The sequence below is a fragment of the Puntigrus tetrazona genome, chromosome 2 (assembly GCF_018831695.1).
Source record: "Puntigrus tetrazona isolate hp1 chromosome 2, ASM1883169v1, whole genome shotgun sequence".
NCBI lineage: Eukaryota > Metazoa > Chordata > Actinopteri > Cypriniformes > Cyprinidae > Puntigrus > Puntigrus tetrazona.
The window spans coordinates 17,547,567-17,568,975 of record NC_056700.1 but is presented as its reverse complement, the minus strand read 5'-3'; the positions used below and the strand labels follow the sequence as shown (position 1 = coordinate 17,568,975).

Sequence of the window (21,409 nt, the reverse complement as noted above, 5' to 3'; positions counted from 1 at the left end):
TGAATAGAACAACAAGTAAACATCAAAAAATGTGGGGGTTTCCTTTTTCTTATGCCCCAAATAATTATATATTATATATATATTATATATATAAACACGTGGCACATCAGCACTCCTCATCTCTGCAATAACACATCCTATCTTTATTTTTACAACCACTTCTTTATCATGGCATGGTCATAAATGTGCACAAACACAACAGATACACATGCAGACAATCCAGTCAGCCTGGCACTGCAGTGATTATAAATCGCCGAGCAACACAAGTAATATTTAGCATTACCGTTGTAAATAAACGCATGCACCAGGCCTATATTTGGATTATTACGTGCTGTACGGTTCCTTCGGTAAAATAACAAAAAAATAAAATAAAGAAAACACCTCACCTTTGATACTTTGTAAGCAGGTATTGTGTTAAAGGAAGCAAACCGACCTACTGACAAACTTTTTGACGTCTTTGCCCATAATGCGTATGTCACTAACACTACCGTAATGAACCGAATACAGACGCAATGAAAGCTCGGTAGAGGAGGCGTCTCAGAACAAGAAAAGCTTTCCCTCTATCACGGTTTTAGTTTTAAAGACTACCAACTATCGACAGTAAATGTACTATATTTTAGAAGGAAAAGTTTTTTTTTTTTTTAAGTCAAATGACCTGCCTATGGAGAAATAGATGTTTTATATTTGCGTACAAGAACTCATCCCTAGGAGGATCAATTTGTGGAATATTTCACTCCAACATTATTGTCTGCCATTTTGCTCCTACTTTACAAGAGAAAATGTAGGACCATTACGTAAAGTGGGACCTTTTGCAAAAAAAAAAAAAAAAAAAAAAAAACAAGCATTAGTGAAGGTGGTAAAAAGTTCACCCAAGAAAGAAACTTCTGCCATTAATTACTGTGTCGTTAATATCCTAATCTGTGTCCTGAAGATGAACGAAGGTCTTACGGGTTTGGAACAATGTGAGGGTGAGTAATTAATTACATCATTTTCATTTTGGGGTGAAATAATCCTAGTAAGAAGTCATATAGGCTATTGGGAGTCACAAAGAAACAGAATGAGAATTTGTGGTTTTATTGCATTCATAAATAAAGGAAATTATATATACAGGCTATCTGTATTAATAACTGAGACAAGGCACATAGTAAATCCCATAACTTTTCCTGCAACTAAGAATGTTCAGATTTAAAACAAACTGCAATGAATTAGAGATGATCACAAGAATGTTCTCTAAAACAATTGGGAAATTTGATGCTCTCCTTCATTTAAATGCAATAAATTTTAGAAAAAAAACAGGAACTACTACTGAATCTAGTATTCAAATTTAGTGTCCAGTGATCAGTTTATAGATATAGAAAGGTGTTATATATTTGCATAATTGTATGATGTACATTGGATGTTTCAAGAGTAAACAAAATAAATAGAAATTATCCCTGGAATCCCTTCTGTCACTCCCAAGGCTTCAAAACACCAAACATTTTAAAAAGTGCAAAATTAAGGAACATAATTATTCACCCATTTACCAAAACAAGCTTGTCATACATAAAGGATGTACCATGCTTAAAAAAATTACTTAATGTATTTAAACATTTAAATGGTTGCCAAATTTATTATTAAATCAAACATTCTTCAAATAAAGGCTTAGGCCTTTGATCCCTGATGCTCCAGAAATCAACCTTTCCATGACAGGAAGTACAGCTGACCCTGTGTATCAGCACAAACAAATTCCTTCGGGTCACGTGGGTTCACCTCCAGCACCTGGACAGGGCCTCCACAAACAAACATGCCCACCTGTGAAATACAGAAAATGAGCAAACAACAGAAAGCAGACGAAATAAACACTGGTACACACACACACATAAAAGCAAGAGTTAAAATACCTGTTTCTTAGTTTGTCTGTCCCACAGTTTGACCGTTCTGTCATGGGATGCTGAGATGATGAGGCTCTCTGTAAGCCGCAGAACACTCACTTTGTCTGTGTGCACCTACAGACCAGTCACACAAACAATCAGAAACACGTGATTGACATATGATCATATCTATGAGAGAATATGAAGATACTTGCCGGTCTTCTCTGAGTCCAGGTGGACAGGTTAGGAGGCTGATTAAACCACATGTTCCCTTTACAATCGCCACACACACAAAAAATCTGTAAAAAAACAAAAAACAAAAAAACAAAAAAACCCAATGTGACTTAAAAACAAATCAAATCAATAATTATTTCACTTTATGACTACTAAAAAGGAATGGCTTATTGTTTAGATTTTTAGCCAAATGACAAAAATATTTTTTTTTATTGACGTATCATTTTACAATCTGCAAAGATGTAAAAAATATGCATTACATTTTATAACAAAATAAGCTTTTTCACCACTAACTTTTATGTTTTTGTTTGTGTGCTGTAAATCACCCACACAATTCCTAATCAGAACATTAAAACAGGTCTACCGTTCTTCACCGCTGCAGCTGTGATCCAGGAGCTGACCTCTCCTGCCCTCTGGATTGCCTTTCGTCTCTCCCTCCGCTGTTCCTCACTCAGCTTCTCCTGATGCTGCTGCTGCTGCTCTTCCTCCTCATTCTCCTCCTCTTCATCCTGATTCTCCTGCTCTTCCTCCTGATTCTGCTGATTTTCCTCCCGATTCTGCTGCTCTTCCTCCTGATTCTCCTGCTCTTCCTCCTCTCGTTCTAAGTTTTCCAGGCTCTGGCCTACTGCATCTTCACAAAAATTTATGTGGTGAGATCCACTTGGATTCACAGACATCTGAAAGAGATCGTTTCAGATTAAAATAACAATTTTCACCGCCAATGTCAATATCACATGATAATTAAAGATGATGAACTTACAAGGATGCCAAGGTACAGTATGCTCTTTTTTTGTCCAAAAAGCCAAAAACTTTTGCTATCGTTCTCTATTACGCCGAGAGGACGTACCTCGTTTGCCCAGCTACAATAAAACACATACATTACTACTTGTTAAAAATATTTAATAGAGGAGTGCTATAGGGACAGCTTCTACATGTATAAAATTTGTGTTTATTTACTTATAAGATTCTTTGGTCCAGTCTTTAGTAGAGACCACATCAATGATTTTTCCATCCGTACATGCTCCAAACAGACTGCCACAGTAGAACAAAAGCTCTCACAGGAGACTCCACTTTGTATGAAGATACATTATTGAGTCTAGAAGAAAACAAAAAAAAAAACAACCAATAATAAAATAATAAAAATAGACACAATTTTGTTTATATAAATGTAAATTTACTTGAAATTATCCATAAAAAAAATAACAAATGTAAACAAAAGTATACATTACACTAGTATTAATATTACAGCAAAATGCACTTTTAAAGATAATGAGAAATATGTATGTGTGTGTGTGTTAAAAATCATTACCCCACAATGCACTTCTTGGAGTCCCGCTCCAGTTTCCAGACACATACAGAGCAGTCGCTGCAACTCACCGCCAGCTCGTCGTCAGGCATCTCAGTGACCGCACATAAGCTCCCATCACTGACCTTCAAACAACACACACAGAGCTCTACACTCTGACATTTCCAGATGAAAGACTTTGTATTTGTATTAACAAGTAATAATTATAGTTCTTGATTACCTTCTTCCAGTAAACCATTGAATTCTGATGCCATATCTCTAATCTGCCTGTGTCATAACCACACACCATGAGATCATCAGTACCCAAGAAACACAGAGCTCTGACACTGCCCTTCTGACAGCGAGGGCTTTCTGTAGATTAATGTATACAAAAAAGGCAAGTTATTAATACTAATCAAATGCTACATTTGGATGCATTACTTTTTACAGGAAAAAAAAAGTGTTGCGAATTTTTAATGATTTTAGATCATGATTTTTTGACCATTTGCTGTACCCATTGCTGTGACGATGCTCCAGGACCTGAGGGAACGATCCACTGAGACAGTGAGGAACTCTGGTGGTCCATCCTCTTTACACACTAAAGACTGGATTTCTGCACTGTGACCGTACAGAGTACTGTGATGCTGTACCTGTGAAAACAATTGGTTAGAATATATTAGGAATACACTGGTATTCAAATTCTGGATGATGTAGATAAGATGAAAATTATTTTCATTTGATGTCAATAAGAAAAACATTTGGTATTGGGCAAAAATTTACACAGTACTAAAATTCTTTGCTTTCTCTTATAAATAACAATAAAACACTTAAATTTAACATCAACTGATGACCTGTATGATATCGATATATTATACTTGCCTAGAATTAATCTCTGGAAATTATTTAAACACAGGTTTTTATGTAAATAAATGAATTATTAATGAAAAGCTGTTACCTGCAGTGGATGCCAGAGTTTAACAGTGCCATCTTCTGATGCTGAAGCTACCAGTAAGTCTTCCGGTTTTAAATTCTTTTCCAGATCTGTGTGCAAAAAAATTATTTTGCTATGATTTTTTTTTTCTATATGAGGAAGCTACATATCCATATTTATCCATTGTGTGTATTAGTCAGTGCACCTGGCTGAGAGACAACAGTGCAGTGATGGAGACGTGACTTGTGGGCCTGGATCCTGGTGATTTCTACCCCTGATTCCCACTTCCAAACCATCAGCAGTCCATCTGTAGAGCCTGACATTACATACTCCTCCTAAAGACATTAAAACTACGTAAATATTAACAGCTTACACTTCTGTTTGTCTTTTCAATATGGCACCGCTGTCTTACCCAACAGCACAATGTGCTCAGAGATGAACTAGAGAGGATCTCTCTCAGCAAACGTCCTGTCTGGATATCCCACATCCGCATCTTACAGTCACTGGAGCAGCTGAGCTGAGGTGTGAGAGAAGTTTTGTATTCAGTTGCAGTCAGAATCAGCAGTTAATAAAATGATAAAATAAAAACAGCACTTTGTAAATGTCTTTCTCACCACAGCAGATGATGTCCAGGCACATCCTGTAATCCAGTCTCCGTGGCAATTAGAAATGGTCTGGGAAAGAACTGGAGGAGAAGCGACTGTCTTCCATATCATCAAAGCCTATTAGAAAAGAGTGGGTTTAAAATGAGTGTGACAGAAATGTGGTGTTTCCTTCCATTTCTTCCAGTAATACATTCTCAGTGGAGAAAGTACCTGATCTTTCCCTCCTGAGAGCAACTCTTTCTCATCAGGACTGAAGGCAAGGCATGTGACCCCTCCATTGTGACCTCTCAGAATACACATCACCTTTGGGTCAATCCAGGGCTTAGAAGTCAAATTATTCTTCAACCACAGAGCAATAGTGAAGTCATCTAAAACAAAAGGAGATTTTAAATACAACAAAATATATTCAAAATACTTAGAAACATACAATATGAAATAAAATTACATTAAAAGATCATCCCAAAGGTAATCTGAATGTAAAAATAAGATCAAGTGAGTTTGCAAAAACTGTTAAACATCTGAAATATTTTGCATACACTGACCAGACGCAGAAGCCACGCAGGTAGAGTTTTGTGCCAGAGCGAGAATAGGTCCCTTCTGCACACCAAAAGATCCTATCAGCACAAGCTTTTCTGGATTATCTCCTTGTCTTTCCCAGACTCTGAGACGGTGATCCATGCCCCCGACATCAGCAGCTCTGTTTCTTTGACCTTCATCCACATGAGGCAGAGCATGGACACTGGGAGGTCCTTACTGGACCAAACCTTCTCTCCTACAGCACAAAGCATTTTGGGATGAGTTTTGGTTCTACTCTATATTTACTGAATGATAAGCAGTTTAAGAATGTTAGCACTCAGGTTGACATGATGCTGGATGTAAATGTTTATTTACCTGATTTTAAATTGAACATTTTGATACCGTCTCCATGATAACCCACAGCAGCATATTCACCAGTTACAGCCACAAACAGAGCATTAGCTTCATCTTCATTTCTATGTCTAGTGCGCTTTTGTTGCTGCAGTGATGGTATCTGCAAATGATGATTAAATAACATCATCTGTAAAAGGTACTTAACTAAAATTATTTGGATGTCCTGAAGTCTTGAAGCCTTCTGTGCTTACAAGGAGGTCAAATAATATTGTTGATGTTTTAAGAAAGCTTAAACTTTAACAGGAAATGAAATAAATCAGAGCCGTCTTTGCACTTTAAAGATTGCATTATATCAGAAGACTAATGGCATTGATGGAAGATTTTCTCATTTTAAATCTGAATTTTAAAATTCTTTGTAATTCAAATACTTCAATCTCCTAAATTTAAGTTATTTAAAACATGCATAAATATTACACAAACGAGTTCAGAAATAAAAGTTTACAAAGACCAACAGAGACAGAATTAATGTCAAACAAAAAAAGTCAGTTTGAAGTCTATAAATCAAGCGGTTCAGGCTGAATTAACATTCATAAATAGTAAAAATACTAAAATAGGAAGCAATTCTATTTAAGAACATAAAAGTACCTTTTCCTCTCCCAGTACAGCAATAGTTTTCCCAAGACCACCAGACCATACATGAACCTAGACAGAAAAATATACAGTCAATAATAAATGTCAGGATGCATGGCAGAGTGAATCACTTTAACAAAATCTAAGAACTGAAGACTGTCAGATAATGTTCCTCACCACACTGTCATGTCCAGCGCTCAGCAAGAGGTTTCCTCCTGCAGGAAGTTTAGTGACTGCGTGGAGCCGCGTGTGAGCATGATAACTTCCCACACAAGAAGCTGCTGTCACCGACCAGAGCCGCACTTCTCCTGACAGACAGCCTGAGCACAACATGAAGGAGCAGGAGAGAAAGACACACTCCGCACCCGAGCTCTCATGACCTAACAGAGTCTAAGGAGAAGACAAATTATTTTATTTTATTTTAATAACATGTCTTTGGTGTCATTCCTCACCGTAACGTTCTTCTGTTCAAGCCAGTTCCACAACCGAACGCCTCCATCCCAGCATCCCACTGCCACGAGCTGACCCTCAAGGTCAAAGTTCACACAGTTCAGAGGAGAAGGATTCATGAGAGAAGCCACTTCTGTGCTCTTCTGCACTGACCACACCTGAGTACAGCCACATGAATGATGAATACTTCAAAACAACAGCACAACACCACATGTAGTTCAGAAATAAGCCTTTAAATTTACCTTTAAATTTAAGTCTAGTGAGACAGTAGCAAAGAGTTTTCTGTCTGGACTGACATCACATCCTGTGATCTTGTTGGAGTGGGCATTCATATGGCCAGTTCTTAAAGTGATTAAATATTTTCCACAAGTTATTCATCTTTTATTCATTTCCTTCTTTCTTTTGCTAAATACACTCTACTTTTGAGATTTAAAAAAAAGTTACCTGCAACCACTTGCAACATCATCCCACACCTCCACCTGCCCATCAAATGAGGTTGTTGCCAGAAGCTCCTCCCCAAGGAAGATGCATCCAGAAATCCCATCACCACTGCTCATCAATGACTTGACTTCCTGTATGCAAAAAAATTAATGAAAAGCCATTGATGTCCACTGAAATATCATAAATCACATAAAAAGTAATGTTTATTTTGTTTTAGACTGCCACCTGTCCAGTCTCTGTATGCAGGAAGTGAATTGTTCCGTCTCCGGTCCCCACTGCTATAAGTTTTCCATCAGGACTCACAGCCACACAACTCGGCTCAGAGTGGAAGGTAGAAACCAGCTTACTGAACAGAAAAAAAAACAAGATTAAAAACACACACACACACACACACACACACACACACACACACACACACAAAAAAAAAGTCTGAAACTAAATTATTAAATTAAATCTGAATTGAAATATAAATAAAACATTTTATAGATAAGCCCCTAAACCACAATCTATTAATTTCGACTTGTAAATGACTGTTTAAACTCAGAATATGATAATGATATACCATTTTTAAGAACCAATAATAATACCTGACTTCTTTTTGTGCTGCATCTGTGTAGTTTAACCATTTTACAGCATGCACTCCTCCATTTCTCATCATGCTTTCTGCCCACAAATGGGCAGAGCTGTCACAAGGTTCATTAAGAGCCGTTTGTACAAAGAGAGCAGGCCACTGGGAGAAGAGAAGGCTGTGACGCTTCAGAAAACTCAGACAGTCTTTAAAATCCTTCATGTTATCTGAAAAACACATATGAATTTGGATTTACCACATAAATTGTGATTTGTATATTCAGTACACATTCTAACTCATTGAGGACACATTATGAACATGAAACTATTTTAAGTACTTTTTCAAGTACTTTGGTTTTTATAAAAAAATACAACAACAGAAATGTAAAATACCTGCTGATCTTTTAGCTTGCACCTGATTGGTCTCATATTTTTGGCCTTAATGGATAAAAGGAAAAACAATCAATACAATCTATGATATATAAAGAACATACTACTGTTAAAATTAAAAGCTTTAAAGCTCTCTTACCAAACAAAATGTAGGTTTCAGAAGTTGGTGAATAAGCCCTGCCGCACATTAGCATAGAGGAAGTAGTAACTGGACAGCAGAAAACACAAAGGCTCCCACTGATTACTGCCCATCTGAGCACAGAGAGAGAAGAGACATTTCTGAGTTTTATAACCTCACACTGGTCTCTGAAGCTGAACTATCCAAGAAGAGAGCAGGAGGACACTGACCAGGTGTGCAGGGAGTTGAGACAGAATATCAGCATCAGAGTGAAGAAATGTGTCCTTCCCCTGAGGATTTGACTGCACCCAAAGGTGAGCTGAGAAAAATGACACAGAAATAAATATAAAAACGTATATTACCTTTCAAAAGTTTGGAAGAATTCTCTGATGTTCATCAAGGCTGCATTTATTGGATCAAAAATACATTAATACAGTATTGTGAAATATTATTATACATTACATTTAAAATTTTTACATTTTATTTTAAAATGTAATTTATTCCTGTGAAGCAAAACTGCCAAAAGCAGCCATTACTCGAGTCTTCAGTGCCATCTGATCCTTCAAAAAAATATCCAATATGTCTTTAAATTTATTTCAAATAAAAATATTGTGTAACAATGTAAGTTTCAATTTAATACTTCCTTGCTACAGAAAAATAATAATTTCCTTCACAATTTTTTTTTTTTTACTGTACCCCAAATATAAACACAAAAAGCAACATGATTTACATGCATTTCTTTTACCTGCAATTATCAGATGAGCTCTGGTTCTACTCTCCTCAGTAGACAGATACAGATGTTCAAAGGCTGACTTCACCTCTGGATGGGTCAAAATTAGGAGGTCATCTGAGCCTTGACCATGAGACGGTCCAATCAGGCTACATTAGAAGAACGACCAAACAAATTATTCCTTGTCAATAGTTTCTCCTTATGTCTTTATATTTCACCGGGCTGTACCTGTGCAAAGTTCGAGCTAGCTGAGAGAATATTGCCATGGGAACACGGCTCTCTGGATGCCTTGCTATATGAAGAATTTCCTGCCAGGTCACCAGCCCACCTCTGGAGTTTAAATCGTTGCATATGTTCAGTATAGTGTAGAGTGAACTCTCCCACAGTCCTGTGAAAGAAAGTAATTAGACATATTTATCTTCAAGTAAAAGTCAGTCAATTAAAAATAAAAAAATGTTTTTGCACAAAATATATACATATACACATACACATACACAGATTTTATATTATAAATGTGAAATATATTCTTTAATATATTCAATGCAATAAATACATTTATTTGTTTATTTATAATATGGTAAACAATGGACCAACACAACAAAAAGCCAAATTTAAAGAATTAACACAGCATTGTAACACAGCAGTATATTAAATGGTTCTTGTGGAGCAATAAATACTAGTGTGTTTACCAGTAGAGCTGATGGCAAGAGTAGCTAATGCCCATCCCAGTCCTGCTCTGCAATATTGATCTTGCAGCCTCAGCAGACTGTGCTGCACCAGCTCACCAAGAGACTGAGGAAGAGACTGGAGGCTGTCCTTCATCTAAATGACAAACTCCATTATGAATATTATGCTCAACTATACACCTCTTTTTCAAAATAACATTGTATATAACTAAAAAACATGTTAAAAAATGATAAATTCTTTAAAAATTAATTTACCTTCTCAAAGGAGGCATAATTCTTAAGCTCCTCACAGGCCAAATGGAGGTAGAGTGGACTCACAGAGCCTTTCTTCATCAGCAGTGTCTGAAGCTAAAGGGGAAACACAATGATAATTGTACTAGATGTGCCAAAAATTTATTTCTTCGTTAAATTACTCAAACAGCAAATAATCAGGTTCACCTGGTTATTGAAAGCAGAATCGCTCAGTTTCTTTCCAAACTCAACAAGCTGCTTCTGGACAATCTCCTTCTTGTCAGGTAAAGATAGCTGCCCCAGGGGAAATGACACGGTACCTTTTCTTGTGCTAACAGTGTTTTGTAGGGATGATTCTGAAGTAACACTCAGGACCAAACAGACACCCTGAGAGGACAGTGACAGATTGATGAGAAAGTTTATTCATTTGTAACTTCACTTATTTACAGTAAGTGTGTGTTTTCATGCGTGCATGTTCCTCTCTCTTACTTTAGGAATGTGCTGTGGGATCCATTCTGACACCCTTTGACCTCTACTGTCATGGATACGGTCCGCCCCATCAATAAGCAATGCTAGTGGCTCTTTGTTCCGGTCATTCAAGTTCAAGTGGAAGTCAGACAACAAGTCTCTGTAGTACAATAAGACAGTAATTATAAAATGACTTTTTAATGAAATTATGCATTTTACATCAGATCCTTCCTTACTTGTAAGATGTGTTTGGAGGGAATTCCACATCTTCTTTTCTTTTCCTCATCCACTGAACAAGACAGCGAAGAAGCTGCTCAACACTGCAAGCTGACTGGCTAGCATCTGTAGAGTAGGATATGACATCACACAGAGGGGCTTTTCTGTTTTTGACAGAGGATTTGAGTGCCTGGGCCAGGGCAGCCTTAATAAAAATAGATGACACAGAGATATTTAGATTAAGATCTTGGTTCAGAAAGATTCATACCCAAAAACAACGTTATTTATAAAATGTACAGTTACCATGAACACAGTCTTTCCCTCTCCAGGATTTCCCTCAACCATCAGAATTCCTCCTTTTTGCTGACATTCCTGAACTTTTTCTGTAGCCAAAGAAATAAGTTTTGCCCTGCCGTGAAACTGCTGCTGTTGGGCATCCTGATGTACTTCCTGCTCCTTAATCTCTAAATCCACATCTTCATCTGTCTCCTACAAAACAAGAAAATAAGTTATGGATAGGATGAAACTCTACTAAGTAATTAAGAAATGTTAAAGAGTGGGTGTAAAGGGGTTCATATATCAAGATGTCTGTAGAAACTAATTTAAAACAAAAAATAAAAAGCTTTTGTCAATGAAATTTGATCATAACTTTTGGATTATGCCCTCTGTATGATATACCAATTACACAAAAATGCAGGACCCGTCTGTCAGATATCTCAGATACTGACAGACTATATATCCACATCATCCTTCCTCATTGTTTAAATTATTATCTTTTAACTGATGTTTCAAACAGTGACTGAGTGGCCTCATAAAACACAAACAAACAAAAACTAAACAAAAACTGCTTTTTTATGTTTTGAACATAGTCTGACCTCCACAAAGAGCTGCTGTATGGTTTCCCAGATATCCTCCAGCACTGCCCTCCTGAATTTCTCCAGATCTTTCAGATAGGGCTTTCCATCCACCACCCCACCCCATTCACAGGGATAACTAGGAGAATATGAAGCAGTGCAAACGTAAAAACAGGAACACTCACTGTGCTGACAAAACAAACGAACTAAACTCACTTTTCTGTCACTTTGAAGTCGTTGTTCTGGATCCATGTTTTTAAGCTGTTCATTTTAGCTTCAGCTTCTTTGGATTCTGCCACGAAGTCTGTCCTCCATGCCACTGGCACCGAACTAAACATACAAACACATTAAAGTAGGTCATGTGATGTACTGTATCTACTGTAAATAACAGAGATTCAGAAACATCTGCTTGCAGTTGATATTTTCCATTATTTAATTCCTAGGCTGTCGTCAGTCAACTACAAAATTAATTTAATCAGCAGATAAATAATAAATAAATGTATACCTAGCGAAACGAGGTGACCTGAAGTAGAAGAACATGCGGCTCTGGGCAGAGTCTGGATACAGAGCTTGAAACTGTCGAATCTCCATTTCAGTGATGGACAACCCATCAGGCTCAGAGTTCAGCTGGCAGAAAGAAGCATGAACAATTCATAAAACCTCAGGACAAACAGCCCAAACCAGTGTCATACAATGTTAAATTTAATGTTACAGCAAATTATTAGTGTTTTTAAAAGATTTGAGTGAGATTTAAAATGACAGCAAATGTAAAGAAAAAAAAATAGGTAAACTGGCAAATATTAGTATCAAGAAACACTTCTTATTATCTGTAATGTTGGTAGTGCCAAAAATGTTGAAAGTTGTGCTGCTTAATATTTTTAATTCTGCATGATAAAATTTGCTATGTAGAAAGGTCAAAAGACAAAATTTACTTATATTTTCTCTTACCTTTGTTCAATTTATTCTGGCTTAATCAATCAAAGTATTTTGTCTTTGAAAAAAAAACTCCCAAAATTCTAAAAATTTGTTTATTTGTATTTTTTAATTTGCCTCTGTAATTTTGCTTGCAATATTCTCGTCAACATTAACTCCATTAACATTAAACAAACTTGTTAAGCGGCAAGACTGTACGTGCTTAATAATAATCACCTGCATCACACTTCTGATAAAGCATCTATCAGACAAATAGACGTAATTACCCAGCTGTACTGAGGAAGCTCAGTTAGGGAGGGGCGGGGCGGCACAAGGCCGTATCTCTCTCCCAGAATCCCGAGCAGCAGCTGGCTGCGACAGACCTCTGACAGACAGAGCTCCACAGCACGGTTAGACTCCTCCTCTGTGACGCCCCAGCGCAGCTCCACTTCCTGCAGGTAGAGGTAGTGAGGAGCGGCTCGTCTCCTGAGCTCAGGAAACACACTACGCACAAGAACATCCCTCTCTGCGTGCATGTCTCTGAATGTAGAAGAGATGAACACTCGCACACCCTTCCATCTATGAAAAGAGAGAAAAGAGACTGATGAAGACGGGCTTTATTTACTATTTCCTGTCTGGTTTTAACTGGAATATATGCTGGACCACAGTCACCCAACATAAAGTGACTGATGAACATTTTACTGTAACACAAGTGTTTTTTAATAGTTATACCTAAACTTTGGTGTTGCTGGGAGTGAGAGGACTTCAGCGGTTCTCTCAGGTTCAGTTTTTTGACCCTGTGGTGGCGGGATGTTATAGACTCTGTCCATGTGCTCCACATGCTGCAGCATCCTCGAGGAGCCTCTCTCTGAGACAAACCTACGACCACAGAACAACTCTAATGAACAATATACATTTTAAAATGTTAATGTGATACTATTTTCACATTACTGTTTTGACTCTTTTTGAGCAAATAAATGGTGCATTAATGACGATCAAAGAAAACAAGAAAAAAAAAAATTACCACCCCCAACTTTTTGAACGTCAGTGAACATTGTGAATATTTGGTAGATCCTATGCTAATTATACGTTTTTTTCACAAGACAATCAGCATAAATAAAGAACATATATTGAGTACAGCAACTAATGTTTTAACTAAAGATCTTACTTCAGGATCTGCTCACTAAACCCCCAAAGCTCTACAGTGTTGGAGATCAGTTTGTATTTTAAATTATCCATTGGAGACCTGTTCAAAACAAATGGCAAATTATTCATTTGCAACAATAGGAATTCTGATCACATTTCAGCTGACATTTTAATAAAAAAAATGTAAAGTTTAGCATACGTGCTTCCATGTAGCACATCTATCACAACAGCATCACGGTTGATATCTTGCCGATAGTTATTGATGTCTGCCATTAAATTTCTGTCGGGGTAGTAATTTTCAAACACAACTATACGATCAAGCTGTGGAAGGAGACATTTTAACAGACATGTAAAAAGCAAAATAATCTTAACGTATTCTGGGAAAACTATAAACACATAAGGGCCTCACACCTTAGTCTTCTCTTCAGTTAGCTTGGTGAAGAATGTAGTGGAAGATATGCATGCAGACTGTACACTGTAGTCATTCAAATCCTAACCGAAAGAGGGACAGATTTAAACACAAAAACTTATGACACCATCCAAAAATAATCTCATTATGAAGAACATCAAACAGCATTATAGTATAAGATTGGTGCATACTTATTTCCACCCTTTTTACATTTAGAAAGAATTAATCATTTAATAACACTGTTAGTGAATTTCAAAAATGTATTTGATTTGTAAGTATATTTTAACAATAAAAGGGAAAATCTTACATTAACTTGCTTCATTGCTTGTCTCACATTATCCAAAAGGACATCAGACTTCATTTTGAACTCCTGGAGGCCTTTGTGGCTAAACAGCATGACTTGGGAATCTTCACAACAGTAGTTAATCATCATGCACATAAGCATTGCAGCTTCTTGTACCTACAGAACAGACAGTTTACAATACGTTTAATTTATATTTGAAGCCTAATTTCATAAATGTAATTAGTTACACAACATACAAAATCCATTCTGTTAACTGACCGATGCAGAGAGTTTATTCTCATCGATGTCTTCTGTGCTTTCAGGGGGCAAGCAGACATCAGCTGCACCACTCCAGTCCCGATCCTCTGAATAATTAGTATTACAGATCACAAGAGTGCGTCCTGGGAGAGGCGGGATGTTATACTTGCAGGAGATCTGGAGCGCTTTCTCCAAAGCACAGCAGTACTTGTTCAGAAGCTCCTGAGTGTACAGCCTCTGACTAACAAAATGCAACGTAAAATAAACTTACCCTAAACTTACTAATATATTTTGATATAAAAAGATTATACTATGTAAAGTTTTTTTATATTATACTCAATATTCAGCAATACACACTTTGCTTTTTTTAGGAGATTGCGTTTGGCATTGAATAAGCGGTAGACAAAGGGAACGCTCATTGTAATCCTCAGTCTCTTGCGTGCTGTTGTTTCCCAGCTGTACTGGTGATATCGTTTGCTCTTTGGCAATTTCTTGAGAACCCCTTGTAGGACCTCTCTGGAGCTTGGCACCTTGACCGCAGGCCCACCAGCTGAAAGAGGAGAAAAGGTCACTCAAACTTCCTCAGGTACAGGTCTATTGAAGACACTGTGCTCTCTCATTTAGATTAATATAGATTCATCAATATCCAATGAAATCCAAAGTTTTGTAGATTAAAATACTACAATACCCAAGAAGCTTTTCATGAGGACTACAATAATTGTACACTGATGTTGAAAGGTTTGGGGTCTGGAAAATGTTTTGTAGAGAAATAAGCTGCAGTGTTTTTGCAAAGCTGCATTTATTTCTTTAAAAACACAGTAAACTTTTTTGTGGAATTGTGGTAATTTTTACAGGATTCTGATGAATGTGTGTGTTAAAAAAAAAAAACTATATATATTTGAAATAAAATATATTGTAACATTACAAATGTCTTTGCTCTCACTTTTGCCCAATTCAATACAGCCTTGCTAAAAACAAAGCATGAATAAATTAAATATATAAATAAATAAATACTGACCCCAAACCTTTGAATAAACTGTCGATATGATTTTTCAGATGAAGCTTCTGGATCTTTTTTTCTTGTTTTAATAAAATAAAGTCCTAAAGCTACGTTTTACTGGCCTAAGTAATATTATAGCTTGAAACTGTTGTTGAAGCCTGAAAATCAGCCTGAAAACCTTACCCAAAAATCTGACTGGTTGACAAACATGTTGATCCAAGTACATCCCTCATACATCCTTCACTTACCAAATTTACTGAGCTCCAAAATGACTTTATATGCAGACAGAAAGCGGAAAGGAAACTGTCTGCTCTGGATTACAGCATTCTGTAAGAAGAAACACACTAAACCTGTAAATGACTTTTTCATCATGTTATATACCTTTCAGTGTTCAAAAGACTGAATTAAGAGACACTCACTTTGGAGGTCAGTCTGTTGAGGATCTTAGTATGATGTTTCTCACTGATGCCCACAGAGATCATGTTCCTCAGGTTCCTCAGCATTGCCATAAAAGGAAGAGATTTTCCATCTGCAATTACAAAAAACACCATACACTTATGTCTGAGTAAATAATCAATCTATAATCCAGTTATGGACCCAGTGCATGTCCTTCTTCCACACCGATGAGTTTCTCCCAGGTGGCAGCTTTGTTTCCCTCCTGACTCAGTTTGCATTCCCATGTGTCGGGCTGCTTAAGTTTCATTGGCTTTCCAGCTCTCTCTCTCTCCCAAACCCCACTAAGACCGCTGCGAGAGAAGGCCTTCAGATCACTCGGGTATCTGCATGCACAGACAGACAACAAATACTCACTTATGACTGGCTGTTACTGGACCAAGCAATCAGTTATAAAAAAATATTGACAAATATGCCAAGTTGTAGGACTAACTTTTTTCCCAGAATGGCCATGACATGTTCTGCAGACTCTTTGATGTGAAGGCGCTTTATCATCTTCTTAAGGTTGAATTCACTCTGTTTTTTATCCTTTACAGTACGATTCTGGCTCTCCAACTGTATCATAAGATATTCAGAAGATGTAATGTACAATAGTAATTTACAATGTGATATCAAACACATCAAACCAAACACAGTAAAGCTCACATATTTTTTGAGAATGGAGTCATCGACTCTGACAAGATCACCCCATTTTTTCCATTGTTCAGCAGAGATTTTCTGAAAGAAGAGGGGTAAAAAACAAAAACATTTTAAAGTAATGTGGAAAGACAAAAAATAACTAGAAAGAGATAATGTGTTCATCACTGTATGTTGGTATGATTTGTGCAACACTAAAATATGGGATTTGAAATGTCTTAAAATAATTACAAATTTTATTCTTATATTAATATTAAAATATAATTATTAAAGAATGTTCAGTGGTCTCAGACACTTGCAGCCCACTTTATATATTTTGATCTATAATATTATTTATTAAGTGTTTTTGACATATTACCTCTCCTTTCTTTCGTTTCTTGTTGTGTTTGCAGCGATGCTTCCGTGTATTGTATTTCGCCAGCTGATATTCAGTGAACTGCTTAAATTTATCCGACAGAGCTTTTTTCAGGCAGGAAGGTAAAGATTTACTGAAACACTGCACAAAAACATTTAAAAGGCATGAAAAAATAAAACCATAATCAACATATGAACATGGTATGAGTACAAATATAGTGATCATTTCTTAAGAGCAGTAACATAAATAATATTAAAACTCACCGTGCTATAGATCCTTGCCACCTCCAGCCAATCAGATGGCAGCTGTACAGCAGCACAAAAATACCTTCTCAAATGCAGCTTAGAACCAGGCAGATGGGCCGCCAATGCCAGCAGGAAGTTGGCTGTGATACGAATGTTTAGTTCCTGCCTAGTATACACCGCAACCTAAAACCAATACAAATATGCAAAAATATGTTAATAGGGTCATGACCTGAAAATTTCAGTTCATAACATATTAAATGTCATTGCACTATAAAAATGTTTTGTTTTTATGTTTCCAAGTTTTCATATCTAATTTCTTGTTTTCAGAAATGTACATACTATGTGTGCGTGTGTGTGTGAGAGAGAGAATCAGTAGTTGGGGCTAAACAGGCTGTGTTGTCGAAGCAGGTTTTGATCTCTGGCCATGCTATTAGCAGGCAGTATTTAGCAAAACTTTTATATCATGAATTTTTATGTTCCACAACCTGTCATTTTAGCAGACTGGGTTCAGTATACACTGTTTTCAGGCTAACAGTTCAAAGTTTTGAGTTCTGAAACTTACAGGATGTTTTTATAGCACAGTGGCATCCTATATATCAAAAGATCAAGGGTATTTTGATTTCTCTGTTCATGACCCTTTTAACATTGAACAACATAACCCCCACACACTCACACAGTCAGAAAACACCAACCTTTAGGAGAAACTCAGGGTCTTCTGTGGTAATCTCTGTGGCCAGAACCTTAATAACGGCCCACACACTCCTCTTCTTATCCCAGTCCTTCTGACCCGGGGTACAGCTCTTATTGACAAGGGAGCAGCACACCATATTCAGCAGGTTGTTCTGAAGGGCAAACAAAAGTGACATAAGAAAAAAAGTGTCACATAAGAAATGTTGACTGATTAAAAATATTATATATAAAGCTGGTTCAATAATCGTGTTAATTAAGCCTACCCAAATGTTACTGTTAAAATTCCAAATAATCTGAATTATTCACTCCTTTCTTATATAGGGAATTAAGGGAAAATAAAAGACTAAATTTAACATGCACACGTGTGTTGACTTTCTAAATCTAATCACCAAAGAATGCAAATAAACAAAGCTAAAAATAAATAGTAAAGTTAGAGCATTAGTAACCATAATTTAGGTTCCCACAAACCCCTGAACTGTGTTCACTCGACTCACCTTTCTCTCCCTCAATTCCACAAGACGCTCATCCTCACTTGCTTCAAGCACCCCAAACTCTTCAAGAGGAGCTACAGTCTGCTCCCCCTCTCCATCTAAATCCATATTCAAAACAGGCATCTGGTCATCCTCCTCAGTGCTTTTATGTATGGCATCCTGTTATGATGTACAGAGAGAATATAGTTAACTACATTTGCATTTCTCAAAGAAAACACCAGTCCTTGCAAGGTATTTGTAAGTAAATGTAAGTAATGCAAGTAAAAATCTGTGGAAAAGGAATTTTAAAACATCTGGTGAAAAAAATGCTACATTAATTTAAAATTTACAATTTTACAAAGCAAGGGGAAATCACTCCATACCTGTCTAGGCTCCTCGCTAGATGCTGCTCCCAGCAGCCCTTCAGGTGAGAAATGCATGTCTTCAGCTTCTCTCTTTTCATTTGAGCAAGTTTTATTCTCCATTGAAGGTGACTGATAGGAGCAGACAGGTTGGGTGGCACTGGATGACATTTTGGAGTAAGAGAGTAAAGGATTATGGGAATAAGAGGAGGTTAGAGAGGATGGGACTGGAGGATGAAGTGAAGGCTTCATTAGGAGGGTATTCTTAGTGCTCAGCAGAGAAGAGGATGAGGATAGTGAGCTCTTCGTTGTGGATGACAGAAGAGAGGAGGTGGTCATGGTGGAGGACAGGCTGGTTGGCTGGAGCGCTGGACATTGTGAAGAGATGGAGGTCTGCTTGGCCCAGGATGGAGATGTGTGCTGATGCTGGGACAACACTGAGGGAGCTTGAGACAGAAAGCGATTTTCCAGCCTTGAACTGCTATAGTTTCTTTGTATTCTGGCATCTGTGTTCACCTTCAGATCAGTCTGAAGGGGAGCCGGAGTCTTCATGGCTACCTTTCGGAAGAAAGAGAAATGCAGAACATGAAACTATGTTTTTGTCCAACTACACTACTAAAGTAAAATAACAAACTGATTCTTGAGACAGGACACAAAACACATTCCACAAATTTCCCTGCAAATTAGATTTCAACTAGAAACCTCCTTGAGCTCACCTGTCAGAAAGCTAAATGTTAATCTATACATTGTCAAGATAAAATGCTACTATATCCTAGTCAGGCACGCTTTTTAAATCCTCTTTCCACGTTTTACATTATTGAGTTAAACATGCTAAGTTTTATGTTTTTATATGTAACCTTAAGTAATTGTACAAACTGGCAAATTTGAAAGAAATTGTTTGGGATGTTTGATCATTTTCTTCTTTTTAATAAGGCCCCATCAGTAGCTAGCAACATTAGAAAAACTAAACAGAGCGTGCAATAAATGTATAATTATGAAGATGGCACTACTGCTAATAACAATATTATTATATATCAGTTTATATATCAATCCTGTGAGAATTTCTGTTTAAAGGTGCGGTCAATTCAGTATAGTGTTCAACAATAGCTACTGACAAGCATGGGTGTGTCTTATGCAAACACCAAATGTATTGTAGACACACCTGGAAAATCCAACAAGCTTTATCCACTCCTTCTCAGTGCGTTTATACAAATTCCAGCTTCTATACGTACTGGTCTTACTAGTGTATTTCTCCTTCTCAACCGCAAAAAAGTGAAGTAGATCCCTTATCCCGAGATTTCTACCTGAGCTGTAAAGACCAATTTACAGGACACTTGCGGTCGATTGGAGCGCACCAAGTGACAGTGAGCGTGGGGCAAAGTCCTCCACTTAGCCTCTGATCAATGAAGAACAGTCTTTGTCTTCGCAATGTTTGTTTTATATTGCCACACAGGCTGCATGCACGAAAGATTCATCAGCACTCGTTTTTAGAGTCGCTTCTTTATGGTCATGTGCATAAACATGACAGACAAACAAGCAGACGGTCGTACTTGGGTAAAGTTGGTTTTATAATTCGCACATTCACACATTTCCGCGTTCAATAACGCAATCTGAAAAATATAATAATAATTTCGGTCAGTCATCATTGCGTACTACTATGTGCACAAATCAAAACACGCTTACCTCTATGGATTAGGTTGTCAATAATGTCGCTAATTAGAATTTGCAAAGAAATAAAATAAATAATAATCATCATCATCATCATCATCATTATTTTTACACATATTATATTTATTAAGTTATTGAACGCGTAAACGAGTGAATGCGCGATTATAAAACCAACTTTACCCAAGTGATAGTCGTGTCTGTCTGTCACTGATTACTGTGATTATTGACATGAAAATCTCCCAGCAACACTGCTGTAAATAAACGTGTGCACTATATTTGGACTATATTTAGTGCTACGTGATTCATTAAACAAAACCGTTTTAACAAGTAAACATGTAAAACCAACAAAAACTCACCTTTAATGTCCTGTGACCAGGTACGAGAGTGAAATGAAGCAAACCGATGAAACAAAATAACTTCCTCAGCTATCATGTGCATGTCACTACCGTAATGAACTGAATACAGACGCAGGGGGATTGGTGCAGACGGAAAATTATGGAACATGGAAAAAATGGAAATAATGGAAAATTCTTTCTTTACTTACATGACCAGTGTTACTTTTCAAGATTATCGACTTTCACCAGGACCCTGTATTTCGAAGGAAAACTAATGAATGAATATCTTCTTTCTTTCTTTCTTTCTTTCTTTCTTTCTTTCATTTATTTATTTATTTATTTATTATTATTATTATTATTATTATTATTATTATTATTATTATTATTATTATTATTATTATTATTAAACTGACCCATTTATGAATGGAGAAATGTTACATATTTACAAACCAACATTTTTACGTTTTGCATTTTGCTTACCATGCTTTAACCAAATGAAAAAATATATACAATTAAATATTCCAGTATTAAGTTCCTTTTTAACAAAACGTGACTATGTACCATAAAACAACAAAGGAAACTGAGAAATATTCTGAAAGATAAATAAATAAGCTTTCCACTGATGTATGGT

General features: G+C 36.8%; 1 pseudogene; it reads right to left on the bottom strand.

Moving 5' to 3' along the window:
- Positions 1-1,058: 1,058 nt before the first annotated feature.
- Positions 1,059-20,896, bottom strand: LOC122327234 (annotated as a pseudogene).
- Positions 20,897-21,409: the final 513 nt, after the last annotated feature.